The 22,829-nt window shown below is 47.3% G+C and overlaps 44 non-coding genes across 44 annotated transcripts; all 44 read left to right on the top strand.

Moving 5' to 3' along the window:
* Positions 1–401: 401 nt before the first annotated feature.
* Trnak-cuu (transfer RNA lysine (anticodon CUU)) lies at positions 402–474 on the top strand. The gene has a single exon. It is a non-coding gene; the product is annotated as a tRNA-Lys (tRNA).
* Positions 475–795: 321 nt separating this feature from the next.
* Trnat-agu (transfer RNA threonine (anticodon AGU)) lies at positions 796–867 on the top strand. Its single transcript has one exon. It is a non-coding gene; the product is annotated as a tRNA-Thr (tRNA).
* Positions 868–1,411: 544 nt separating this feature from the next.
* On the top strand, positions 1,412–1,484 carry Trnar-ucg (transfer RNA arginine (anticodon UCG)). Its single transcript has one exon. It is a non-coding gene; the product is annotated as a tRNA-Arg (tRNA).
* A 440-nt stretch (positions 1,485–1,924) lies between these two features.
* Trnak-cuu (transfer RNA lysine (anticodon CUU)) lies at positions 1,925–1,997 on the top strand. The gene has a single exon. It is a non-coding gene; the product is annotated as a tRNA-Lys (tRNA).
* A 321-nt stretch (positions 1,998–2,318) lies between these two features.
* Positions 2,319–2,390, top strand: Trnat-agu (transfer RNA threonine (anticodon AGU)). Its single transcript has one exon. It is a non-coding gene; the product is annotated as a tRNA-Thr (tRNA).
* Positions 2,391–2,934: 544 nt separating this feature from the next.
* Positions 2,935–3,007, top strand: Trnar-ucg (transfer RNA arginine (anticodon UCG)). The gene has a single exon. It is a non-coding gene; the product is annotated as a tRNA-Arg (tRNA).
* A 440-nt stretch (positions 3,008–3,447) lies between these two features.
* Trnak-cuu (transfer RNA lysine (anticodon CUU)) lies at positions 3,448–3,520 on the top strand. The gene has a single exon. It is a non-coding gene; the product is annotated as a tRNA-Lys (tRNA).
* Positions 3,521–3,841: 321 nt separating this feature from the next.
* Trnat-agu (transfer RNA threonine (anticodon AGU)) lies at positions 3,842–3,913 on the top strand. The gene has a single exon. It is a non-coding gene; the product is annotated as a tRNA-Thr (tRNA).
* A 547-nt stretch (positions 3,914–4,460) lies between these two features.
* Positions 4,461–4,533, top strand: Trnar-ucg (transfer RNA arginine (anticodon UCG)). The gene has a single exon. It is a non-coding gene; the product is annotated as a tRNA-Arg (tRNA).
* Positions 4,534–4,973: 440 nt separating this feature from the next.
* Positions 4,974–5,046, top strand: Trnak-cuu (transfer RNA lysine (anticodon CUU)). Its single transcript has one exon. It is a non-coding gene; the product is annotated as a tRNA-Lys (tRNA).
* Positions 5,047–5,367: 321 nt separating this feature from the next.
* Trnat-agu (transfer RNA threonine (anticodon AGU)) lies at positions 5,368–5,439 on the top strand. Its single transcript has one exon. It is a non-coding gene; the product is annotated as a tRNA-Thr (tRNA).
* A 544-nt stretch (positions 5,440–5,983) lies between these two features.
* On the top strand, positions 5,984–6,056 carry Trnar-ucg (transfer RNA arginine (anticodon UCG)). Its single transcript has one exon. It is a non-coding gene; the product is annotated as a tRNA-Arg (tRNA).
* A 440-nt stretch (positions 6,057–6,496) lies between these two features.
* Positions 6,497–6,569, top strand: Trnak-cuu (transfer RNA lysine (anticodon CUU)). The gene has a single exon. It is a non-coding gene; the product is annotated as a tRNA-Lys (tRNA).
* A 321-nt stretch (positions 6,570–6,890) lies between these two features.
* Trnat-agu (transfer RNA threonine (anticodon AGU)) lies at positions 6,891–6,962 on the top strand. The gene has a single exon. It is a non-coding gene; the product is annotated as a tRNA-Thr (tRNA).
* Positions 6,963–7,506: 544 nt separating this feature from the next.
* On the top strand, positions 7,507–7,579 carry Trnar-ucg (transfer RNA arginine (anticodon UCG)). Its single transcript has one exon. It is a non-coding gene; the product is annotated as a tRNA-Arg (tRNA).
* A 440-nt stretch (positions 7,580–8,019) lies between these two features.
* Trnak-cuu (transfer RNA lysine (anticodon CUU)) lies at positions 8,020–8,092 on the top strand. Its single transcript has one exon. It is a non-coding gene; the product is annotated as a tRNA-Lys (tRNA).
* A 321-nt stretch (positions 8,093–8,413) lies between these two features.
* Trnat-agu (transfer RNA threonine (anticodon AGU)) lies at positions 8,414–8,485 on the top strand. The gene has a single exon. It is a non-coding gene; the product is annotated as a tRNA-Thr (tRNA).
* A 544-nt stretch (positions 8,486–9,029) lies between these two features.
* On the top strand, positions 9,030–9,102 carry Trnar-ucg (transfer RNA arginine (anticodon UCG)). Its single transcript has one exon. It is a non-coding gene; the product is annotated as a tRNA-Arg (tRNA).
* Positions 9,103–9,542: 440 nt separating this feature from the next.
* Trnak-cuu (transfer RNA lysine (anticodon CUU)) lies at positions 9,543–9,615 on the top strand. Its single transcript has one exon. It is a non-coding gene; the product is annotated as a tRNA-Lys (tRNA).
* A 321-nt stretch (positions 9,616–9,936) lies between these two features.
* On the top strand, positions 9,937–10,008 carry Trnat-agu (transfer RNA threonine (anticodon AGU)). The gene has a single exon. It is a non-coding gene; the product is annotated as a tRNA-Thr (tRNA).
* Positions 10,009–10,552: 544 nt separating this feature from the next.
* Positions 10,553–10,625, top strand: Trnar-ucg (transfer RNA arginine (anticodon UCG)). Its single transcript has one exon. It is a non-coding gene; the product is annotated as a tRNA-Arg (tRNA).
* A 440-nt stretch (positions 10,626–11,065) lies between these two features.
* Trnak-cuu (transfer RNA lysine (anticodon CUU)) lies at positions 11,066–11,138 on the top strand. The gene has a single exon. It is a non-coding gene; the product is annotated as a tRNA-Lys (tRNA).
* Positions 11,139–11,459: 321 nt separating this feature from the next.
* On the top strand, positions 11,460–11,531 carry Trnat-agu (transfer RNA threonine (anticodon AGU)). Its single transcript has one exon. It is a non-coding gene; the product is annotated as a tRNA-Thr (tRNA).
* A 544-nt stretch (positions 11,532–12,075) lies between these two features.
* Trnaq-uug (transfer RNA glutamine (anticodon UUG)) lies at positions 12,076–12,148 on the top strand. The gene has a single exon. It is a non-coding gene; the product is annotated as a tRNA-Gln (tRNA).
* A 440-nt stretch (positions 12,149–12,588) lies between these two features.
* Positions 12,589–12,661, top strand: Trnak-cuu (transfer RNA lysine (anticodon CUU)). Its single transcript has one exon. It is a non-coding gene; the product is annotated as a tRNA-Lys (tRNA).
* Positions 12,662–12,982: 321 nt separating this feature from the next.
* Trnat-agu (transfer RNA threonine (anticodon AGU)) lies at positions 12,983–13,054 on the top strand. The gene has a single exon. It is a non-coding gene; the product is annotated as a tRNA-Thr (tRNA).
* A 547-nt stretch (positions 13,055–13,601) lies between these two features.
* On the top strand, positions 13,602–13,674 carry Trnar-ucg (transfer RNA arginine (anticodon UCG)). Its single transcript has one exon. It is a non-coding gene; the product is annotated as a tRNA-Arg (tRNA).
* A 440-nt stretch (positions 13,675–14,114) lies between these two features.
* Positions 14,115–14,187, top strand: Trnak-cuu (transfer RNA lysine (anticodon CUU)). The gene has a single exon. It is a non-coding gene; the product is annotated as a tRNA-Lys (tRNA).
* Positions 14,188–14,508: 321 nt separating this feature from the next.
* Positions 14,509–14,580, top strand: Trnat-agu (transfer RNA threonine (anticodon AGU)). Its single transcript has one exon. It is a non-coding gene; the product is annotated as a tRNA-Thr (tRNA).
* Positions 14,581–15,124: 544 nt separating this feature from the next.
* Positions 15,125–15,197, top strand: Trnaq-uug (transfer RNA glutamine (anticodon UUG)). The gene has a single exon. It is a non-coding gene; the product is annotated as a tRNA-Gln (tRNA).
* A 440-nt stretch (positions 15,198–15,637) lies between these two features.
* Trnak-cuu (transfer RNA lysine (anticodon CUU)) lies at positions 15,638–15,710 on the top strand. The gene has a single exon. It is a non-coding gene; the product is annotated as a tRNA-Lys (tRNA).
* Positions 15,711–16,031: 321 nt separating this feature from the next.
* Trnat-agu (transfer RNA threonine (anticodon AGU)) lies at positions 16,032–16,103 on the top strand. The gene has a single exon. It is a non-coding gene; the product is annotated as a tRNA-Thr (tRNA).
* A 547-nt stretch (positions 16,104–16,650) lies between these two features.
* Positions 16,651–16,723, top strand: Trnar-ucg (transfer RNA arginine (anticodon UCG)). The gene has a single exon. It is a non-coding gene; the product is annotated as a tRNA-Arg (tRNA).
* Positions 16,724–17,163: 440 nt separating this feature from the next.
* On the top strand, positions 17,164–17,236 carry Trnak-cuu (transfer RNA lysine (anticodon CUU)). Its single transcript has one exon. It is a non-coding gene; the product is annotated as a tRNA-Lys (tRNA).
* A 321-nt stretch (positions 17,237–17,557) lies between these two features.
* On the top strand, positions 17,558–17,629 carry Trnat-agu (transfer RNA threonine (anticodon AGU)). Its single transcript has one exon. It is a non-coding gene; the product is annotated as a tRNA-Thr (tRNA).
* Positions 17,630–18,173: 544 nt separating this feature from the next.
* Trnar-ucg (transfer RNA arginine (anticodon UCG)) lies at positions 18,174–18,246 on the top strand. Its single transcript has one exon. It is a non-coding gene; the product is annotated as a tRNA-Arg (tRNA).
* Positions 18,247–18,686: 440 nt separating this feature from the next.
* Trnak-cuu (transfer RNA lysine (anticodon CUU)) lies at positions 18,687–18,759 on the top strand. Its single transcript has one exon. It is a non-coding gene; the product is annotated as a tRNA-Lys (tRNA).
* Positions 18,760–19,080: 321 nt separating this feature from the next.
* Positions 19,081–19,152, top strand: Trnat-agu (transfer RNA threonine (anticodon AGU)). Its single transcript has one exon. It is a non-coding gene; the product is annotated as a tRNA-Thr (tRNA).
* A 1,057-nt stretch (positions 19,153–20,209) lies between these two features.
* Trnak-cuu (transfer RNA lysine (anticodon CUU)) lies at positions 20,210–20,282 on the top strand. The gene has a single exon. It is a non-coding gene; the product is annotated as a tRNA-Lys (tRNA).
* A 321-nt stretch (positions 20,283–20,603) lies between these two features.
* Positions 20,604–20,675, top strand: Trnat-agu (transfer RNA threonine (anticodon AGU)). Its single transcript has one exon. It is a non-coding gene; the product is annotated as a tRNA-Thr (tRNA).
* Positions 20,676–21,219: 544 nt separating this feature from the next.
* Positions 21,220–21,292, top strand: Trnar-ucg (transfer RNA arginine (anticodon UCG)). The gene has a single exon. It is a non-coding gene; the product is annotated as a tRNA-Arg (tRNA).
* A 440-nt stretch (positions 21,293–21,732) lies between these two features.
* On the top strand, positions 21,733–21,805 carry Trnak-cuu (transfer RNA lysine (anticodon CUU)). Its single transcript has one exon. It is a non-coding gene; the product is annotated as a tRNA-Lys (tRNA).
* A 321-nt stretch (positions 21,806–22,126) lies between these two features.
* Trnat-agu (transfer RNA threonine (anticodon AGU)) lies at positions 22,127–22,198 on the top strand. The gene has a single exon. It is a non-coding gene; the product is annotated as a tRNA-Thr (tRNA).
* Positions 22,199–22,742: 544 nt separating this feature from the next.
* On the top strand, positions 22,743–22,815 carry Trnar-ucg (transfer RNA arginine (anticodon UCG)). Its single transcript has one exon. It is a non-coding gene; the product is annotated as a tRNA-Arg (tRNA).
* The last annotated feature ends 14 nt before the right edge of the window (positions 22,816–22,829 follow it).

Genomic DNA, 22,829 nt, shown 5'->3' with positions numbered 1-22,829 from the left:
GTGTTGTTTGAGTACTCTAAAACTAGTTGGAAGTTGCTGCTGTCCGCTTCCTGGCTGCAAAACCGGCGTCTACCAGAAGCACAAGCAAGACAAGGGTGATCTGTAGCGAAGTTTTCGGCACAGTGCCGTTCAGGAGAGTTTTTGTTGGAACTACTGCATCTGATTCAGGAGCCAAGGGCTACGCCACAGGCGTCTGCGCACTGTCGAGCATGTGTGTTGAATAATGGTGCTGATAGCCACGTATCATTTCAAGCAGATTTGATGCTTTTCGGAGACAATTTTTCATTGAATAGGATTGTAGCTGATTTGTGGCAGCAGGAAATAAGCTGTAGTCAAAAGAATCTTCAATAGATGGTCGCAGGTCAAATCAGTATTGTATGGCTCGTAACGCGTTGCGTGCAGCCTGGCTAGCTCAGTCGGTAGAGCATGAGACTCTTAATCTCAGGGTCGTGGGTTCGAGCCCCACGCTGGGCGGCGCAAAATTTTGTGTCTACGCGGATCCAACATGCGCCCCTCTCGTGAGCCTTGCATAATGAACGTTACGGGTTACGACGATGCCTAGCTTCATATGAATATCAGAGGAACGGTATTTGAAGCTGAAAGTGACTCTGAAATGAAATAAATGTGTTGTTTTGGAATTTTAGTTGTACATCGATATAGTGTGAGATGTGTAGGAAAGCAGCAGCTGTGCTAACTAAATGCAAATAATGGTCGCTCATGCGGTGCGTTTCGAGCTGAAGGGCTCCGATTCACTAGTCTGTAAGAACAAAGTACCCGAAAAGTGCGCTAGGAGGCGCCTCCTTAGCTCAGTGGCAGAGCACTGGTCTAGTAAACCAGAGGTCGTCAGTTCGATCCTCACAGGAGGCAAATGAATTTTGTAACAGCCCCTCCCACCGTGGCCCTTTCGAAAAAAGCGGTCAAGGATAAAAAAATTATGAATGGGTGCGGTATTTAAGAAATGCTCTCGCAAATGAATAGTGTGAATGGTGCTATTAAAGTGGGCACCAGAAACTGCTGCTTTTGGCAGTCTCCGGAGAATGCCGACGTGAAATACTTAGTTCTTGTGATGTATTTTCTACCCTTGATAAAGACCCTCGCGATTGTCGTCGTCGTCGTCGGCGCCGCCGCCGCTTTGGTAATAGCGACAACTCGCCATTGTATCACATAGGGTGAGGTACCTTCTGCAAGCGACTGAGATGGCACTAAGCGATTGAAGCTGATTTGCCACCTCTTGTTTGATCAGCGTCATAAGGGCTTGAATGTAACTTGCGATGGGACACAGCAAGAAGTAGCGTCGTACTTTTAGTACTGAAATTTGAGATGGAGAACTGCGTCAAAGATGGGAAATTCATTCTGCCAAGTGTACAAATGTCGAAAATGAGGTGTGTGTGGAGAAGTATATTGCGCCAGTGACCGTGTGGCCTAATGGATAAGGCGTCGGACTTCGGATCCGAAGGTTGCAGGTTCGAATCCTGTCACGGTCGAGTTTTTCCTGTTCTACAAAAGATGCATGCTGTTTTACTGTGTTGTTTGAGTACTCTAAAACTAGTTGGAAGTTGCTGCTGTCCGCTTCCTGGCTGCAAAACCGGCGTCTACCAGAAGCACAAGCAAGACAAGGGTGATCTGTAGCGAAGTTTTCGGCACAGTGCCGTTCAGGACAGTTTTTGTTGGAACTACTGCATCTGATTCAGGAGCCAAGGGCTACGCCACAGGCGTCTGCGCACTGTCGAGCATGTGTGTTGAATAATGGTGCTGATAGCCACGTATCATTTCAAGCAGATTTGATGCCTTTCGGAGACAATTTTTCATTGAATAGGATTGTAGCTGATTTGTGGCAGCAGCAAATAAGCTGTAGTCAAAAGAATCTTCAATAGATGGTCGCAGGTCAAATCAGTAATATATGGCTCGTAACGCGTTGCGTGCAGCCCGGCTAGCTCTGTCGGTAGAGCATGAGACTCTTAATCTCAGGGTCGTGGGTTCGAGCCCCACGCTGGGCGGCGCAAGATTTTGTGTCTACGCGGATCCAACATGCGCCCCTCTCGTGAGCCTTGCGTAATGAACGTAACGGGTTACGACGATGCCTAGCTTCGTATGAATATCAGAGGAACGGTATTTGAAGCTGAAAGTGACTCTGAAATGAAATAAATGTGTTGTTTTGGAATTTTAGTTGTACATCGATATAGTGTGAGATGTGTAGGAAAGCAGCAGCTGTGCTAACTAAATGCAAATAATGGTCGCTCATGCGGTGCGTTTCGAGCTGAAGGGCTCCGATTCACTAGTCTGTAAGAACAAAGTACCCGAAAAGTAAGCTAGGAGGCGCCTCCTTAGCTCAGTGGCAGAGCGCTGGTCTAGTAAACCAGAGGTCGTGAGTTCGATCCTCACAGGAGGCAAATGAATTTTGTAACAGCCCCTCCCACCGTGGCCCTTTCGAAAAAAGCGGTCAAGGATAAAAAAATTATGAATGGGTGCGGTATTTAAGAAATGCTCTCGCAAATGAATAGTGTGAATGGTGCTATTAAAGTGGGCACCAGAAACTGCTGCTTTTGGCAGTCTCCGGAGAATGCCGACGTGAAATACTTAGTTCTTGTGATGTATTTTCTACCCCTGATAAAGACCCTCGCGATTGTCGTCGTCGTCGGCGGCGCCGCCGCCGCTTTGGTAATAGCGACAACTCGCCATTGTATCACATAGGGTGAGGTACCTTCTGCAAGCGACTGAGATGGCACTAAGCGATTGAAGCTGATTTGCCACCTCTTGTTTGATCAGCGTCATAAGGGCTTGAATGTAACTTGCGATGGGACACAGCAAGAAGTAGCGTCGTACTTTTAGTACTGAAATTTGAGATGGAGAACTGCGTCAAAGATGGGAAATTCATTCTGCCAAGTGTACAAATGGCGAAAATGAGGTGTGTGTGGAGAAGTATATTGCGCCAGTGAAGGTGTGGCCTAATGGATAAGGCGTCGGACTTCGGATCCGAAGATTGCAGGTTCGAATCCTGTCACGGTCGAGTTTTTCCTGTTCTGCAAAAGATGCATGCTGTTTTACTGTGTTGTTTGAGTACTCTAAAACTAGTTGGAAGTTGCTGCTGTCCGCTTCCTGGCTGCAAAACCGGCGTCTACCAGAAGCACAAGCAAGACAAGGGTGATCTGTAGCGAAGTTTTCGGCACAGTGCCGTTCAGGAGAGTTTTTGTTGGAACTACTGCATCTGATTCAGGAGCCAAGGGCTACGCCACAGGCGTCTGCGCACTGTCGAGCATGTGTGTTGAATAATGGTGCTGATAGCCACGTATCATTTCAAGCAGATTTGATGCTTTTCGGAGACAATTTTTCATTGAATAGGATTGTAGCTGATTTGTGGCAGCAGGAAATAAGCTGTAGTCAAAAGAATCTTCAATAGATGGTCGCAGGTCAAATCAGTATTGTATGGCTCGTAACGCGTTGCGTGCAGCCTGGCTAGCTCAGTCGGTAGAGCATGAGACTCTTAATCTCAGGGTCGTGGGTTCGAGCCCCACGCTGGGCGGCGCAAAATTTTGTGTCTACGCGGATCCAACATGCGCCCCTCTCGTGAGCCTTGCATAATGAACGTTACGGGTTACGACGATGCCTAGCTTCATATGAATATCAGAGGAACGGTATTTGAAGCTGAAAGTGACTCTGAAATGAAATAAATGTGTTGTTTTGGAATTTTAGTTGTACATCGATATAGTGTGAGATGTGTAGGAAAGCAGCAGCTGTGCTAACTAAATGCAAATAATGGTCGCTCATGCGGTGCGTTTCGAGCTGAAGGGCTCCGATTCACTAGTCTGTAAGAACAAAGTACCCGAAAAGTGCGCTAGGAGGCGCCTCCTTAGCTCAGTGGCAGAGCACTGGTCTAGTAAACCAGAGGTCGTCAGTTCGATCCTCACAGGAGGCAAATGAATTTTGTAACAGCCCCTCCCACCGTGGCCCTTTCGAAAAAAGCGGTCAAGGATAAAAAAATTATGAATGGGTGCGGTATTTAAGAAATGCTCTCGCAAATGAATAGTGTGAATGGTGCTATTAAAGTGGGCACCAGAAACTGCTGCTTTTGGCAGTCTCCGGAGAATGCCGACGTGAAATACTTAGTTCTTGTGATGTATTTTCTACCCCTGATAAAGACCCTCGCGATTGTCGTCGTCGTCGTCGTCGGCGCCGCCGCCGCTTTGGTAATAGCGACAACTCGCCATTGTATCACATAGGGTGAGGTACCTTCTGCAAGCGACTGAGATGGCACTAAGCGATTGAAGCTGATTTGCCTTCTCTTGTTTGATCAGCGTCATAAGGGCTTGAATGTAACTTGCGATGGGACACAGCAAGAAGTAGCGTCGTACTTTTAGTACTGAAATTTGAGATGGAGAACTGCGTCAAAGATGGGAAATTCATTCTGCCAAGTGTACAAATGGCGAAAATGAGGTGTGTGTGGAGAAGTATATTGCGCCAGTGAAGGTGTGGCCTAATGGATAAGGCGTCGGACTTCGGATCCGAAGATTGCAGGTTCGAATCCTGTCACGGTCGAGTTTTTCCTGTTCTGCAAAAGATGCATGCTGTTTTACTGTGTTGTTTGAGTACTCTAAAACTAGTTGGAAGTTGCTGCTGTCCGCTTCCTGGCTGCAAAACCGGCGTCTACCAGAAGCACAAGCAAGACAAGGGTGATCTGTAGCGAAGTTTTCGGCACAGTGCCGTTCAGGAGAGTTTTTGTTGGAACTACTGCATCTGATTCAGGAGCCAAGGGCTACGCCACAGGCGTCTGCGCACTGTCGAGCATGTGTGTTGAATAATGGTGCTGATAGCCACGTATCATTTCAAGCAGATTTGATGCTTTTCGGAGACAATTTTTCATTGAATAGGATTGTAGCTGATTTGTGGCAGCAGGAAATAAGCTGTAGTCAAAAGAATCTTCAATAGATGGTCGCAGGTCAAATCAGTATTGTATGGCTCGTAACGCGTTGCGTGCAGCCTGGCTAGCTCAGTCGGTAGAGCATGAGACTCTTAATCTCAGGGTCGTGGGTTCGAGCCCCACGCTGGGCGGCGCAAAATTTTGTGTCTACGCGGATCCAACATGCGCCCCTCTCGTGAGCCTTGCATAATGAACGTTACGGGTTACGACGATGCCTAGCTTCATATGAATATCAGAGGAACGGTATTTGAAGCTGAAAGTGACTCTGAAATGAAATAAATGTGTTGTTTTGGAATTTTAGTTGTACATCGATATAGTGTGAGATGTGTAGGAAAGCAGCAGCTGTGCTAACTAAATGCAAATAATGGTCGCTCATGCGGTGCGTTTCGAGCTGAAGGGCTCCGATTCACTAGTCTGTAAGAACAAAGTACCCGAAAAGTGCGCTAGGAGGCGCCTCCTTAGCTCAGTGGCAGAGCACTGGTCTAGTAAACCAGAGGTCGTCAGTTCGATCCTCACAGGAGGCAAATGAATTTTGTAACAGCCCCTCCCACCGTGGCCCTTTCGAAAAAAGCGGTCAAGGATAAAAAAATTATGAATGGGTGCGGTATTTAAGAAATGCTCTCGCAAATGAATAGTGTGAATGGTGCTATTAAAGTGGGCACCAGAAACTGCTGCTTTTGGCAGTCTCCGGAGAATGCCGACGTGAAATACTTAGTTCTTGTGATGTATTTTCTACCCTTGATAAAGACCCTCGCGATTGTCGTCGTCGTCGTCGGCGCCGCCGCCGCTTTGGTAATAGCGACAACTCGCCATTGTATCACATAGGGTGAGGTACCTTCTGCAAGCGACTGAGATGGCACTAAGCGATTGAAGCTGATTTGCCACCTCTTGTTTGATCAGCGTCATAAGGGCTTGAATGTAACTTGCGATGGGACACAGCAAGAAGTAGCGTCGTACTTTTAGTACTGAAATTTGAGATGGAGAACTGCGTCAAAGATGGGAAATTCATTCTGCCAAGTGTACAAATGTCGAAAATGAGGTGTGTGTGGAGAAGTATATTGCGCCAGTGACCGTGTGGCCTAATGGATAAGGCGTCGGACTTCGGATCCGAAGGTTGCAGGTTCGAATCCTGTCACGGTCGAGTTTTTCCTGTTCTACAAAAGATGCATGCTGTTTTACTGTGTTGTTTGAGTACTCTAAAACTAGTTGGAAGTTGCTGCTGTCCGCTTCCTGGCTGCAAAACCGGCGTCTACCAGAAGCACAAGCAAGACAAGGGTGATCTGTAGCGAAGTTTTCGGCACAGTGCCGTTCAGGACAGTTTTTGTTGGAACTACTGCATCTGATTCAGGAGCCAAGGGCTACGCCACAGGCGTCTGCGCACTGTCGAGCATGTGTGTTGAATAATGGTGCTGATAGCCACGTATCATTTCAAGCAGATTTGATGCCTTTCGGAGACAATTTTTCATTGAATAGGATTGTAGCTGATTTGTGGCAGCAGCAAATAAGCTGTAGTCAAAAGAATCTTCAATAGATGGTCGCAGGTCAAATCAGTAATATATGGCTCGTAACGCGTTGCGTGCAGCCCGGCTAGCTCTGTCGGTAGAGCATGAGACTCTTAATCTCAGGGTCGTGGGTTCGAGCCCCACGCTGGGCGGCGCAAGATTTTGTGTCTACGCGGATCCAACATGCGCCCCTCTCGTGAGCCTTGCGTAATGAACGTAACGGGTTACGACGATGCCTAGCTTCGTATGAATATCAGAGGAACGGTATTTGAAGCTGAAAGTGACTCTGAAATGAAATAAATGTGTTGTTTTGGAATTTTAGTTGTACATCGATATAGTGTGAGATGTGTAGGAAAGCAGCAGCTGTGCTAACTAAATGCAAATAATGGTCGCTCATGCGGTGCGTTTCGAGCTGAAGGGCTCCGATTCACTAGTCTGTAAGAACAAAGTACCCGAAAAGTAAGCTAGGAGGCGCCTCCTTAGCTCAGTGGCAGAGCGCTGGTCTAGTAAACCAGAGGTCGTGAGTTCGATCCTCACAGGAGGCAAATGAATTTTGTAACAGCCCCTCCCACCGTGGCCCTTTCGAAAAAAGCGGTCAAGGATAAAAAAATTATGAATGGGTGCGGTATTTAAGAAATGCTCTCGCAAATGAATAGTGTGAATGGTGCTATTAAAGTGGGCACCAGAAACTGCTGCTTTTGGCAGTCTCCGGAGAATGCCGACGTGAAATACTTAGTTCTTGTGATGTATTTTCTACCCCTGATAAAGACCCTCGCGATTGTCGTCGTCGTCGGCGGCGCCGCCGCCGCTTTGGTAATAGCGACAACTCGCCATTGTATCACATAGGGTGAGGTACCTTCTGCAAGCGACTGAGATGGCACTAAGCGATTGAAGCTGATTTGCCACCTCTTGTTTGATCAGCGTCATAAGGGCTTGAATGTAACTTGCGATGGGACACAGCAAGAAGTAGCGTCGTACTTTTAGTACTGAAATTTGAGATGGAGAACTGCGTCAAAGATGGGAAATTCATTCTGCCAAGTGTACAAATGTCGAAAATGAGGTGTGTGTGGAGAAGTATATTACGCCAGTGACCGTGTGGCCTAATGGATAAGGCGTCGGACTTCGGATCCGAAGGTTGCAGGTTCGAATCCTGTCACGGTCGAGTTTTTCCTGTTCTGCAAAAGATGCATGCTGTTTTACTGTGTTGTTTGAGTACTCTAAAACTAGTTGGAAGTTGCTGCTGTCCGCTTCCTGGCTGCAAAACCGGCGTCTACCAGAAGCACAAGCAAGACAAGGGTGATCTGTAGCGAAGTTTTCGGCACAGTGCCGTTCAGGAGAGTTTTTGTTGGAACTACTGCATCTGATTCAGGAGCCAAGGGCTACGCCACAGGCGTCTGCGCACTGTCGAGCATGTGTGTTGAATAATGGTGCTGATAGCCACGTATCATTTCAAGCAGATTTGATGCCTTTCGGAGACAATTTTTCATTGAATAGGATTGTAGCTGATTTGTGGCAGCAGCAAATAAGCTGTAGTCAAAAGAATCTTCAATAGATGGTCGCAGGTCAAATCAGTAATATATGGCTCGTAACGCGTTGCGTGCAGCACGGCTAGCTCTGTCGGTAGAGCATCAGACTCTTAATCTCAGGGTCGTGGGTTCGAGCCCCACGCTGGGCGGCGCAAAATTTTGTGTCTACGCGGATCCAACATGCGCCCCTCTCGTGAGCCTTGCGTAATGAACGTAACGGGTTACGACGATGCCTAGCTTCGTATGAATATCAGAGGAACGGTATTTGAAGCTGAAAGTGACTCTGAAATGAAATAAATGTGTTGTTTTGGAATTTTAGTTGTACATCGATATAGTGTGAGATGTGTAGGAAAGCAGCAGCTGTGCTAACTAAATGCAAATAATGGTCGCTCATGCGGTGCGTTTCGAGCTGAAGGGCTCCGATTCACCAGTCTGTAAGAACAAAGTACCCGAAAAGTGCGCTAGGAGGCGCCTCCTTAGCTCAGTGGCAGAGCGCTGGTCTAGTAAACCAGAGGTCGTCAGTTCGATCCTCACAGGAGGCAAATGAATTTTGTAACAGCCCCTCCCACCGTGGCCCTTTCGAAAAAAGCGGTCAAGGATAAAAAAATTATGAATGGGTGCGGTATTTAAGAAATGCTCTCGCAAATGAATAGTGTGAATGGTGCTATTAAAGTGGGCACCAGAAACTGCTGCTTTTGGCAGTCTCCGGAGAATGCCGACGTGAAATACTTAGTTCTTGTGATGTATTTTCTACCCCTGATAAAGACGCTCGCGATTGTCGTCGTCGTCGGCGGCGCCGCCGCCGCTTTGGTAATAGCGACAACTCGCCATTGTATCACATAGGGTGAGGTACCTTCTGCAAGCGACTGAGATGGCACTAAGCGATTGAAGCTGATTTGCCTTCTCTTGTTTGATCAGCGTCATAAGGGCTTGAATGTAACTTGCGATGGGACACAGCAAGAAGTAGCGTCGTACTTTTAGTACTGAAATTTGAGATGGAGAACTGCGTCAAAGATGGGAAATTCATTCTGCCAAGTGTACAAATGGCGAAAATGAGGTGTGTGTGGAGAAGTATATTGCGCCAGTGAAGGTGTGGCCTAATGGATAAGGCGTCGGACTTCGGATCCGAAGATTGCAGGTTCGAATCCTGTCACGGTCGAGTTTTTCCTGTTCTGCAAAAGATGCATGCTGTTTTACTGTGTTGTTTGAGTACTCTAAAACTAGTTGGAAGTTGCTGCTGTCCGCTTCCTGGCTGCAAAACCGGCGTCTACCAGAAGCACAAGCAAGACAAGGGTGATCTGTAGCGAAGTTTTCGGCACAGTGCCGTTCAGGAGAGTTTTTGTTGGAACTACTGCATCTGATTCAGGAGCCAAGGGCTACGCCACAGGCGTCTGCGCACTGTCGAGCATGTGTGTTGAATAATGGTGCTGATAGCCACGTATCATTTCAAGCAGATTTGATGCTTTTCGGAGACAATTTTTCATTGAATAGGATTGTAGCTGATTTGTGGCAGCAGGAAATAAGCTGTAGTCAAAAGAATCTTCAATAGATGGTCGCAGGTCAAATCAGTATTGTATGGCTCGTAACGCGTTGCGTGCAGCCTGGCTAGCTCAGTCGGTAGAGCATGAGACTCTTAATCTCAGGGTCGTGGGTTCGAGCCCCACGCTGGGCGGCGCAAAATTTTGTGTCTACGCGGATCCAACATGCGCCCCTCTCGTGAGCCTTGCATAATGAACGTTACGGGTTACGACGATGCCTAGCTTCATATGAATATCAGAGGAACGGTATTTGAAGCTGAAAGTGACTCTGAAATGAAATAAATGTGTTGTTTTGGAATTTTAGTTGTACATCGATATAGTGTGAGATGTGTAGGAAAGCAGCAGCTGTGCTAACTAAATGCAAATAATGGTCGCTCATGCGGTGCGTTTCGAGCTGAAGGGCTCCGATTCACTAGTCTGTAAGAACAAAGTACCCGAAAAGTGCGCTAGGAGGCGCCTCCTTAGCTCAGTGGCAGAGCACTGGTCTAGTAAACCAGAGGTCGTCAGTTCGATCCTCACAGGAGGCAAATGAATTTTGTAACAGCCCCTCCCACCGTGGCCCTTTCGAAAAAAGCGGTCAAGGATAAAAAAATTATGAATGGGTGCGGTATTTAAGAAATGCTCTCGCAAATGAATAGTGTGAATGGTGCTATTAAAGTGGGCACCAGAAACTGCTGCTTTTGGCAGTCTCCGGAGAATGCCGACGTGAAATACTTAGTTCTTGTGATGTATTTTCTACCCCTGATAAAGACCCTCGCGATTGTCGTCGTCGTCGTCGGCGCCGCCGCCGCTTTGGTAATAGCGACAACTCGCCATTGTATCACATAGGGTGAGGTACCTTCTGCAAGCGACTGAGATGGCACTAAGCGATTGAAGCTGATTTGCCACCTCTTGTTTGATCAGCGTCATAAGGGCTTGAATGTAACTTGCGATGGGACACAGCAAGAAGTAGCGTCGTACTTTTAGTACTGAAATTTGAGATGGAGAACTGCGTCAAAGATGGGAAATTCATTCTGCCAAGTGTACAAATGTCGAAAATGAGGTGTGTGTGGAGAAGTATATTGCGCCAGTGACCGTGTGGCCTAATGGATAAGGCGTCGGACTTCGGATCCGAAGGTTGCAGGTTCGAATCCTGTCACGGTCGAGTTTTTCCTGTTCTACAAAAGATGCATGCTGTTTTACTGTGTTGTTTGAGTACTCTAAAACTAGTTGGAAGTTGCTGCTGTCCGCTTCCTGGCTGCAAAACCGGCGTCTACCAGAAGCACAAGCAAGACAAGGGTGATCTGTAGCGAAGTTTTCGGCACAGTGCCGTTCAGGAGAGTTTTTGTTGGAACTACTGCATCTGATTCAGGAGCCAAGGGCTACGCCACAGGCGTCTGCGCACTGTCGAGCATGTGTGTTGAATAATGGTGCTGATAGCCACGTATCATTTCAAGCAGATTTGATGCCTTTCGGAGACAATTTTTCATTGAATAGGATTGTAGCTGATTTGTGGCAGCAGCAAATAAGCTGTAGTCAAAAGAATCTTCAATAGATGGTCGCAGGTCAAATCAGTAATATATGGCTCGTAACGCGTTGCGTGCAGCCCGGCTAGCTCTGTCGGTAGAGCATGAGACTCTTAATCTCAGGGTCGTGGGTTCGAGCCCCACGCTGGGCGGCGCAAGATTTTGTGTCTACGCGGATCCAACATGCGCCCCTCTCGTGAGCCTTGCGTAATGAACGTAACGGGTTACGACGATGCCTAGCTTCGTATGAATATCAGAGGAACGGTATTTGAAGCTGAAAGTGACTCTGAAATGAAATAAATGTGTTGTTTTGGAATTTTAGTTGTACATCGATATAGTGTGAGATGTGTAGGAAAGCAGCAGCTGTGCTAACTAAATGCAAATAATGGTCGCTCATGCGGTGCGTTTCGAGCTGAAGGGCTCCGATTCACTAGTCTGTAAGAACAAAGTACCCGAAAAGTAAGCTAGGAGGCGCCTCCTTAGCTCAGTGGCAGAGCGCTGGTCTAGTAAACCAGAGGTCGTGAGTTCGATCCTCACAGGAGGCAAATGAATTTTGTAACAGCCCCTCCCACCGTGGCCCTTTCGAAAAAAGCGGTCAAGGATAAAAAAATTATGAATGGGTGCGGTATTTAAGAAATGCTCTCGCAAATGAATAGTGTGAATGGTGCTATTAAAGTGGGCACCAGAAACTGCTGCTTTTGGCAGTCTCCGGAGAATGCCGACGTGAAATACTTAGTTCTTGTGATGTATTTTCTACCCCTGATAAAGACCCTCGCGATTGTCGTCGTCGTCGGCGGCGCCGCCGCCGCTTTGGTAATAGCGACAACTCGCCATTGTATCACATAGGGTGAGGTACCTTCTGCAAGCGACTGAGATGGCACTAAGCGATTGAAGCTGATTTGCCACCTCTTGTTTGATCAGCGTCATAAGGGCTTGAATGTAACTTGCGATGGGACACAGCAAGAAGTAGCGTCGTACTTTTAGTACTGAAATTTGAGATGGAGAACTGCGTCAAAGATGGGAAATTCATTCTGCCAAGTGTACAAATGTCGAAAATGAGGTGTGTGTGGAGAAGTATATTGCGCCAGTGACCGTGTGGCCTAATGGATAAGGCGTCGGACTTTGGATCCGAAGGTTGCAGGTTCGAATCCTGTCACGGTCGAGTTTTTCCTGTTCTGCAAAAGATGCATGCTGTTTTACTGTGTTGTTTGAGTACTCTAAAACTAGTTGGAAGTTGCTGCTGTCCGCTTCCTGGCTGCAAAACCGGCGTCTACCAGAAGCACAAGCAAGACAAGGGTGATCTGTAGCGAAGTTTTCGGCACAGTGCCGTTCAGGAGAGTTTTTGTTGGAACTACTGCATCTGATTCAGGAGCCAAGGGCTACGCCACAGGCGTCTGCGCACTGTCGAGCATGTGTGTTGAATAATGGTGCTGATAGCCACGTATCATTTCAAGCAGATTTGATGCCTTTCGGAGACAATTTTTCATTGAATAGGATTGTAGCTGATTTGTGGCAGCAGCAAATAAGCTGTAGTCAAAAGAATCTTCAATAGATGGTCGCAGGTCAAATCAGTAATATATGGCTCGTAACGCGTTGCGTGCAGCACGGCTAGCTCTGTCGGTAGAGCATCAGACTCTTAATCTCAGGGTCGTGGGTTCGAGCCCCACGCTGGGCGGCGCAAAATTTTGTGTCTACGCGGATCCAACATGCGCCCCTCTCGTGAGCCTTGCGTAATGAACGTAACGGGTTACGACGATGCCTAGCTTCGTATGAATATCAGAGGAACGGTATTTGAAGCTGAAAGTGACTCTGAAATGAAATAAATGTGTTGTTTTGGAATTTTAGTTGTACATCGATATAGTGTGAGATGTGTAGGAAAGCAGCAGCTGTGCTAACTAAATGCAAATAATGGTCGCTCATGCGGTGCGTTTCGAGCTGAAGGGCTCCGATTCACTAGTCTGTAAGAACAAAGTACCCGAAAAGTGCGCTAGGAGGCGTCTCCTTAGCTCAGTGGCAGAGCGCTGGTCTAGTAAACCAGAGGTCGTGAGTTCGATCCTCACAGGAGGCAAATGAATTTTGTAACAGCCCCTCCCACCGTGGCCCTTTCGAAAAAAGCGGTCAAGGATAAAAAAATTATGAATGGGTGCGGTATTTAAGAAATGCTCTCGCAAATGAATAGTGTGAATGGTGCTATTAAAGTGGGCACCAGAAACTGCTGCTTTTGGCAGTCTCCGGAGAATGCCGACGTGAAATACTTAGTTCTTGTGATGTATTTTCTACCCCTGATAAAGACGCTCGCGATTGTCGTCGTCGTCGTCGGCGGCGCCGCCGCCGCTTTGGTAATAGCGACAACTCGCCATTGTATCACATAGGGTGAGGTACCTTCTGCAAGCGACTGAGATGGCACTAAGCGATTGAAGCTGATTTGCCTTCTCTTGTTTGATCAGCGTCATAAGGGCTTGAATGTAACTTGCGATGGGACACAGCAAGAAGTAGCGTCGTACTTTTAGTACTGAAATTTGAGATGGAGAACTGCGTCAAAGATGGGAAATTCATTCTGCCAAGTGTACAAATGGCGAAAATGAGGTGTGTGTGGAGAAGTATATTGCGCCAGTGAAGGTGTGGCCTAATGGATAAGGCGTCGGACTTCGGATCCGAAGATTGCAGGTTCGAATCCTGTCACGGTCGAGTTTTTCCTGTTCTGCAAAAGATGCATGCTGTTTTACTGTGTTGTTTGAGTACTCTAAAACTAGTTGGAAGTTGCTGCTGTCCGCTTCCTGGCTGCAAAACCGGCGTCTACCAGAAGCACAAGCAAGACAAGGGTGATCTGTAGCGAAGTTTTCGGCACAGTGCCGTTCAGGAGAGTTTTTGTTGGAACTACTGCATCTGATTCAGGAGCCAAGGGCTACGCCACAGGCGTCTGCGCACTGTCGAGCATGTGTGTTGAATAATGGTGCTGATAGCCACGTATCATTTCAAGCAGATTTGATGCTTTTCGGAGACAATTTTTCATTGAATAGGATTGTAGCTGATTTGTGGCAGCAGGAAATAAGCTGTAGTCAAAAGAATCTTCAATAGATGGTCGCAGGTCAAATCAGTAATATATGGCTCGTAACGCGTTGCGTGCAGCCCGGCTAGCTCTGTCGGTAGAGCATGAGACTCTTAATCTCAGGGTCGTGGGTTCGAGCCCCACGCTGGGCGGCGCAAGATTTTGTGTCTACGCGGATCCAACATGCGCCCCTCTCGTGAGCCTTGCGTAATGAACGTAACGGGTTACGACGATGCCTAGCTTCGTATGAATATCAGAGGAACGGTATTTGAAGCTGAAAGTGACTCTGAAATGAAATAAATGTGTTGTTTTGGAATTTTAGTTGTACATCGATATAGTGTGAGATGTGTAGGAAAGCAGCAGCTGTGCTAACTAAATGCAAATAATGGTCGCTCATGCGGTGCGTTTCGAGCTGAAGGGCTCCGATTCACTAGTCTGTAAGAACAAAGTACCCGAAAAGTAAGCTAGGAGGCGCCTCCTTAGCTCAGTGGCAGAGCGCTGGTCTAGTAAACCAGAGGTCGTGAGTTCGATCCTCACAGGAGGCAAATGAATTTTGTAACAGCCCCTCCCACCGTGGCCCTTTCGAAAAAAGCGGTCAAGGATAAAAAAATTATGAATGGGTGCGGTATTTAAGAAATGCTCTCGCAAATGAATAGTGTGAATGGTGCTATTAAAGTGGGCACCAGAAACTGCTGCTTTTGGCAGTCTCCGGAGAATGCCGACGTGAAATACTTAGTTCTTGTGATGTATTTTCTACCCCTGATAAAGACCCTCGCGATTGTCGTCGTCGTCGGCGGCGCCGCCGCCGCTTTGGTAATAGCGACAACTCGCCATTGTATCACATAGGGTGAGGTACCTTCTGCAAGCGACTGAGATGGCACTAAGCGATTGAAGCTGATTTGCCACCTCTTGTTTGATCAGCGTCATAAGGGCTTGAATGTAACTTGCGATGGGACACAGCAAGAAGTAGCGTCGTACTTTTAGTACTGAAATTTGAGATGGAGAACTGCGTCAAAGATGGGAAATTCATTCTGCCAAGTGTACAAATGTCGAAAATGAGGTGTGTGTGGAGAAGTATATTGCGCCAGTGACCGTGTGGCCTAATGGATAAGGCGTCGGACTTTGGATCCGAAGGTTGCAGGTTCGAATCCTGTCACGGTCGAGTTTTTCCTGTTCTGCAAAAGATGCATGCTGTTTTACTGTGTTGTTTGAGTACTCTAAAACTAGTTGGAAGTTGCTGCTGTCCGCTTCCTGGCTGCAAAACCGGCGTCTACCAGAAGCACAAGCAAGACAAGGGTGATCTGTAGCGAAGTTTTCGGCACAGTGCCGTTCAGGAGAGTTTTTGTTGGAACTACTGCATCTGATTCAGGAGCCAAGGGCTACGCCACAGGCGTCTGCGCACTGTCGAGCATGTGTGTTGAATAATGGTGCTGATAGCCACGTATCATTTCAAGCAGATTTGATGCCTTTCGGAGACAATTTTTCATTGAATAGGATTGTAGCTGATTTGTGGCAGCAGCAAATAAGCTGTAGTCAAAAGAATCTTCAATAGATGGTCGCAGGTCAAATCAGTAATATATGGCTCGTAACGCGTTGCGTGCAGCACGGCTAGCTCTGTCGGTAGAGCATCAGACTCTTAATCTCAGGGTCGTGGGTTCGAGCCCCACGCTGGGCGGCGCAAAATTTTGTGTCTACGCGGATCCAACATGCGCCCCTCTCGTGAGCCTTGCGTAATGAACGTAACGGGTTACGACGATGCCTAGCTTCGTATGAATATCAGAGGAACGGTATTTGAAGCTGAAAGTGACTCTGAAATGAAATAAATGTGTTGTTTTGGAATTTTAGTTGTACATCGATATAGTGTGAGATGTGTAGGAAAGCAGCAGCTGTGCTAACTAAATGCAAATAATGGTCGCTCATGCGGTGCGTTTCGAGCTGAAGGGCTCCGATTCACTAGTCTGTAAGAACAAAGTACCCGAAAAGTGCGCTAGGAGGCGTCTCCTTAGCTCAGTGGCAGAGCGCTGGTCTAGTAAACCAGAGGTCGTGAGTTCGATCCTCACAGGAGGCAAATGAATTTTGTAACAGCCCCTCCCACCGTGGCCCTTTCGAAAAAAGCGGTCAAGGATAAAAAAATTATGAATGGGTGCGGTATTTAAGAAATGCTCTCGCAAATGAATAGTGTGAATGGTGCTATTAAAGTGGGCACCAGAAACTGCTGCTTTTGGCAGTCTCCGGAGAATGCCGACGTGAAATACTTAGTTCTTGTGATGTATTTTCTACCCCTGATAAAGACGCTCGCGATTGTCGTCGTCGTCGTCGGCGGCGCCGCCGCCGCTTTGGTAATAGCGACAACTCGCCATTGTATCACATAGGGTGAGGTACCTTCTGCAAGCGACTGAGATGGCACTAAGCGATTGAAGCTGATTTGCCTTCTCTTGTTTGATCAGCGTCATAAGGGCTTGAATGTAACTTGCGATGGGACACAGCAAGAAGTAGCGTCGTACTTTTAGTACTGAAATTTGAGATGGAGAACTGCGTCAAAGATGGGAAATTCATTCTGCCAAGTGTACAAATGGCGAAAATGAGGTGTGTGTGGAGAAGTATATTGCGCCAGTGAAGGTGTGGCCTAATGGATAAGGCGTCGGACTTCGGATCCGAAGATTGCAGGTTCGAATCCTGTCACGGTCGAGTTTTTCCTGTTCTGCAAAAGATGCATGCTGTTTTACTGTGTTGTTTGAGTACTCTAAAACTAGTTGGAAGTTGCTGCTGTCCGCTTCCTGGCTGCAAAACCGGCGTCTACCAGAAGCACAAGCAAGACAAGGGTGATCTGTAGCGAAGTTTTCGGCACAGTGCCGTTCAGGAGAGTTTTTGTTGGAACTACTGCATCTGATTCAGGAGCCAAGGGCTACGCCACAGGCGTCTGCGCACTGTCGAGCATGTGTGTTGAATAATGGTGCTGATAGCCACGTATCATTTCAAGCAGATTTGATGCTTTTCGGAGACAATTTTTCATTGAATAGGATTGTAGCTGATTTGTGGCAGCAGGAAATAAGCTGTAGTCAAAAGAATCTTCAATAGATGGTCGCAGGTCAAATCAGTATTGTATGGCTCGTAACGCGTTGCGTGCAGCCTGGCTAGCTCAGTCGGTAGAGCATGAGACTCTTAATCTCAGGGTCGTGGGTTCGAGCCCCACGCTGGGCGGCGCAAAATTTTGTGTCTACGCGGATCCAACATGCGCCCCTCTCGTGAGCCTTGCATAATGAACGTTACGGGTTACGACGATGCCTAGCTTCATATGAATATCAGAGGAACGGTATTTGAAGCTGAAAGTGACTCTGAAATGAAATAAATGTGTTGTTTTGGAATTTTAGTTGTACATCGATATAGTGTGAGATGTGTAGGAAAGCAGCAGCTGTGCTAACTAAATGCAAATAATGGTCGCTCATGCGGTGCGTTTCGAGCTGAAGGGCTCCGATTCACTAGTCTGTAAGAACAAAGTACCCGAAAAGTGCGCTAGGAGGCGCCTCCTTAGCTCAGTGGCAGAGCACTGGTCTAGTAAACCAGAGGTCGTCAGTTCGATCCTCACAGGAGGCAAATGAATTTTGTAACAGCCCCTCCCACCGTGGCCCTTTCGAAAAAAGCGGTCAAGGATAAAAAAATTATGAATGGGTGCGGTATTTAAGAAATGCTCTCGCAAATGAATAGTGTGAATGGTGCTATTAAAGTGGGCACCAGAAACTGCTGCTTTTGGCAGTCTCCGGAGAATGCCGACGTGAAATACTTAGTTCTTGTGATGTATTTTCTACCCCTGATAAAGACCCTCGCGATTGTCGTCGTCGTCGTCGGCGCCGCCGCCGCTTTGGTAATAGCGACAACTCGCCATTGTATCACATAGGGTGAGGTACCTTCTGCAAGCGACTGAGATGGCACTAAGCGATTGAAGCTGATTTGCCACCTCTTGTTTGATCAGCGTCATAAGGGCTTGAATGTAACTTGCGATGGGACACAGCAAGAAGTAGCGTCGTACTTTTAGTACTGAAATTTGAGATGGAGAACTGCGTCAAAGATGGGAAATTCATTCTGCCAAGTGTACAAATGTCGAAAATGAGGTGTGTGTGGAGAAGTATATTGCGCCAGTGACCGTGTGGCCTAATGGATAAGGCGTCGGACTTCGGATCCGAAGGTTGCAGGTTCGAATCCTGTCACGGTCGAGTTTTTCCTGTTCTACAAAAGATGCATGCTGTTTTACTGTGTTGTTTGAGTACTCTAAAACTAGTTGGAAGTTGCTGCTGTCCGCTTCCTGGCTGCAAAACCGGCGTCTACCAGAAGCACAAGCAAGACAAGGGTGATCTGTAGCGAAGTTTTCGGCACAGTGCCGTTCAGGAGAGTTTTTGTTGGAACTACTGCATCTGATTCAGGAGCCAAGGGCTACGCCACAGGCGTCTGCGCACTGTCGAGCATGTGTGTTGAATAATGGTGCTGATAGCCACGTATCATTTCAAGCAGATTTGATGCCTTTCGGAGACAATTTTTCATTGAATAGGATTGTAGCTGATTTGTGGCAGCAGCAAATAAGCTGTAGTCAAAAGAATCTTCAATAGATGGTCGCAGGTCAAATCAGTAATATATGGCTCGTAACGCGTTGCGTGCAGCCCGGCTAGCTCTGTCGGTAGAGCATGAGACTCTTAATCTCAGGGTCGTGGGTTCGAGCCCCACGCTGGGCGGCGCAAGATTTTGTGTCTACGCGGATCCAACATGCGCCCCTCTCGTGAGCCTTGCGTAATGAACGTAACGGGTTACGACGATGCCTAGCTTCGTATGAATATCAGAGGAACGGTATTTGAAGCTGAAAGTGACTCTGAAATGAAATAAATGTGTTGTTTTGGAATTTTAGTTGTACATCGATATAGTGTGAGATGTGTAGGAAAGCAGCAGCTGTGCTAACTAAATGCAAATAATGGTCGCTCATGCGGTGCGTTTCGAGCTGAAGGGCTCCGATTCACTAGTCTGTAAGAACAAAGTACCCGAAAAGTAAGCTAGGAGGCGCCTCCTTAGCTCAGTGGCAGAGCGCTGGTCTAGTAAACCAGAGGTCGTGAGTTCGATCCTCACAGGAGGCAAATGAATTTTGTAACAGCCCCTCCCACCGTGGCCCTTTCGAAAAAAGCGGTCAAGGATAAAAAAATTATGAATGGGTGCGGTATTTAAGAAATGCTCTCGCAAATGAATAGTGTGAATGGTGCTATTAAAGTGGGCACCAGAAACTGCTGCTTTTGGCAGTCTCCGGAGAATGCCGACGTGAAATACTTAGTTCTTGTGATGTATTTTCTACCCCTGATAAAGACCCTCGCGATTGTCGTCGTCGTCGGCGGCGCCGCCGCCGCTTTGGTAATAGCGACAACTCGCCATTGTATCACATAGGGTGAGGTACCTTCTGCAAGCGACTGAGATGGCACTAAGCGATTGAAGCTGATTTGCCACCTCTTGTTTGATCAGCGTCATAAGGGCTTGAATGTAACTTGCGATGGGACACAGCAAGAAGTAGCGTCGTACTTTTAGTACTGAAATTTGAGATGGAGAACTGCGTCAAAGATGGGAAATTCATTCTGCCAAGTGTACAAATGTCGAAAATGAGGTGTGTGTGGAGAAGTATATTGCGCCAGTGACCGTGTGGCCTAATGGATAAGGCGTAGGACTTCGGATCCGAAGATTGCAGGTTCGAATCCCGTCACGGTCGAGTTTTTCCTGTTCTGCAAAAGATGCATGCTGTTTTACTGTGTTGTTTGAGTACTCTAAAACTAGTTGGAAGTTGCTGCTGTCCGCTTCCTGGCTGCAAAACCGGCGTCTACCAGAAGCACAAGCAAGACAAGGGTGATCTGTAGCGAAGTTTTCGGCACAGTGCCGTTCAGGAGAGTTTTTGTTGGAACTACTGCATCTGATTCAGGAGCCAAGGGCTACGCCACAGGCGTCTGCGCACTGTCGAGCATGTGTGTTGAATAATGGTGCTGATAGCCACGTATCATTTCAAGCAGATTTGATGCCTTTCGGAGACAATTTTTCATTGAATAGGATTGTAGCTGATTTGTGGCAGCAGCAAATAAGCTGTAGTCAAAAGAATCTTCAATAGATGGTCGCAGGTCAAATCAGTAATATATGGCTCGTAACGCGTTGCGTGCAGCACGGCTAGCTCTGTCGGTAGAGCATGAGACTCTTAATCTCAGGGTCGTGGGTTCGAGCCCCACGCTGGGCGGCGCAAGATTTTGTGTCTACGCGGATCCAACATGCGCCCCTCTCGTGAGCCTTGCGTAATGAACGTAACGGGTTACGACGATGCCTAGCTTCGTATGAATATCAGAGGAACGGTATTTGAAGCTGAAAGTGACTCTGAAATGAAATAAATGTGTTGTTTTGGAATTTTAGTTGTACATCGATATAGTGTGAGATGTGTAGGAAAGCAGCAGCTGTGCTAACTAAATGCAAATAATGGTCGCTCATGCGGTGCGTTTCGAGCTGAAGGGCTCCGATTCACTAGTCTGTAAGAACAAAGTACCCGAAAAGTGCGCTAGGAGGCGCCTCCTTAGCTCAGTGGCAGAGCACTGGTCTAGTAAACCAGAGGTCGTCAGTTCGATCCTCACAGGAGGCAAATGAATTTTGTAACAGCCCCTCCCACCGTGGCCCTTTCGAAAAAAGCGGTCAAGGATAAAAAAATTATGAATGGGTGCGGTATTTAAGAAATGCTCTCGCAAATGAATAGTGTGAATGGTGCTATTAAAGTGGGCACCAGAAACTGCTGCTTTTGGCAGTCTCCGGAGAATGCCGACGTGAAATACTTAGTTCTTGTGATGTATTTTCTACCCCTGATAAAGACCCTCGCGATTGTCGTCGTCGTCGTCGGCGCCGCCGCCGCTTTGGTAATAGCGACAACTCGCCATTGTATCACATAGGGTGAGGTACCTTCTGCAAGCGACTGAGATGGCACTAAGCGATTGAAGCTGATTTGCCTTCTCTTGTTTGATCAGCGTCATAAGGGCTTGAATGTAACTTGCGATGGGACACAGCAAGAAGTAGCGTCGTACTTTTAGTACTGAAATTTGAGATGGAGAACTGCGTCAAAGATGGGAAATTCATTCTGCCAAGTGTACAAATGTCGAAAATGAGGTGTGTGTGGAGAAGTATATTGCGCCAGTGACCGTGTGGCCTAATGGATAAGGCGTCGGACTTCGGATCCGAAGGTTGCAGGTTCGAATCCTGTCACGGTCGAGTTTTTCCTGTTCTACAAAAGATGCATGCTGTTTTACTGTGTTGTTTGAGTACTCTAAAACTAGTTGGAAGTTGCTGCTGTCCGCTTCCTGGCTGCAAAACCGGCGTCTACCAGAAGCACAAGCAAGACAAGGGTGATCTGTAGCGATGTTTTCGGCACAGTGCCGTTCAGGAGAGTTTTTGTTGGAACTACTGCATCTGATTCAGGAGCCAAGGGCTACGCCACAGGCGTCTGCGCACTGTCGAGCATGTGTGTTGAATAATGGTGCTGATAGCCACGTATCATTTCAAGCAGATTTGATGCCTTTCGGAGACAATTTTTCATTGAATAGGATTGTAGCTGATTTGTGGCAGCAGCAAATAAGCTGTAGTCAAAAGAATCTTCAATAGATGGTCGCAGGTCAAATCAGTAATATATGGCTCGTAACGCGTTGCGTGCAGCCCGGCTAGCTCTGTCGGTAGAGCATGAGACTCTTAATCTCAGGGTCGTGGGTTCGAGCCCCACGCTGGGCGGCGCAAGATTTTGTGTCTACGCGGATCCAACATGCGCCCCTCTCGTGAGCCTTGCGTAATGAACGTAACGGGTTACGACGATGCCTAGCTTCGTATGAATATCAGAGGAACGGTATTTGAAGCTGAAAGTGACTCTGAAATGAAATAAATGTGTTGTTTTGGAATTTTAGTTGTACATCGATATAGTGTGAGATGTGTAGGAAAGCAGCAGCTGTGCTAACTAAATGCAAATAATGGTCGCTCATGCGGTGCGTTTCGAGCTGAAGGGCTCCGATTCACTAGTCTGTAAGAACAAAGTACCCGAAAAGTGCGCTAGGAGGCGTCTCCTTAGCTCAGTGGCAGAGCGCTGGTCTAGTAAACCAGAGGTCGTGAGTTCGATCCTCACAGGAGGCAAATGAATTTTGTAACAGCCCCTCCCACCGTGGCCCTTTCGAAAAAAGCGGTCAAGGATAAAAAAATTATGAATGGGTGCGGTATTTAAGAAATGCTCTCGCAAATGAATAGTGTGAATGGTGCTATTAAAGTGGGCACCAGAAACTGCTGCTTTTGGCAGTCTCCGGAGAATGCCGACGTGAAATACTTAGTTCTTGTGATGTATTTTCTACCCCTGATAAAGACGCTCGCGATTGTCGTCGTCGTCGGCGGCGCCGCCGCCGCTTTGGTAATAGCGACAACTCGCCATTGTATCACATAGGGTGAGGTACCTTCTGCAAGCGACTGAGATGGCACTAAGCGATTGATGCTGATTTTCCACCTCTTGTTTGATCAGCGTCATAAGGGCTTGAATGTAACTTGCGATGGGACACAGCAAGAAGTAGCGTCGTACTTTTAGTACTGAAATTTGAGATGGAGAACTGCGTCAAAGATGGGAAATTCATTCTGCCAAGTGTACAAATGGCGAAAATGAGGTGTGTGTGGAGAAGTATATTGCGCCAGTGACCGTGTGGCCTAATGGATAAGGCGTCGGACTTCGGATCCGAAGATTGCAGGTTCGAATCCCGTCACGGTCGAGTTTTTCCTGTTC

This window comes from Schistocerca cancellata, unplaced genomic scaffold, assembly GCF_023864275.1.
Source record: "Schistocerca cancellata isolate TAMUIC-IGC-003103 unplaced genomic scaffold, iqSchCanc2.1 HiC_scaffold_1109, whole genome shotgun sequence".
Classification (NCBI taxonomy): Eukaryota; Metazoa; Arthropoda; class Insecta; order Orthoptera; family Acrididae; genus Schistocerca; species Schistocerca cancellata.
The sequence above is the reverse complement of the archived record's forward strand: the minus strand, read 5'-3'. Positions and strand labels throughout refer to the sequence as shown.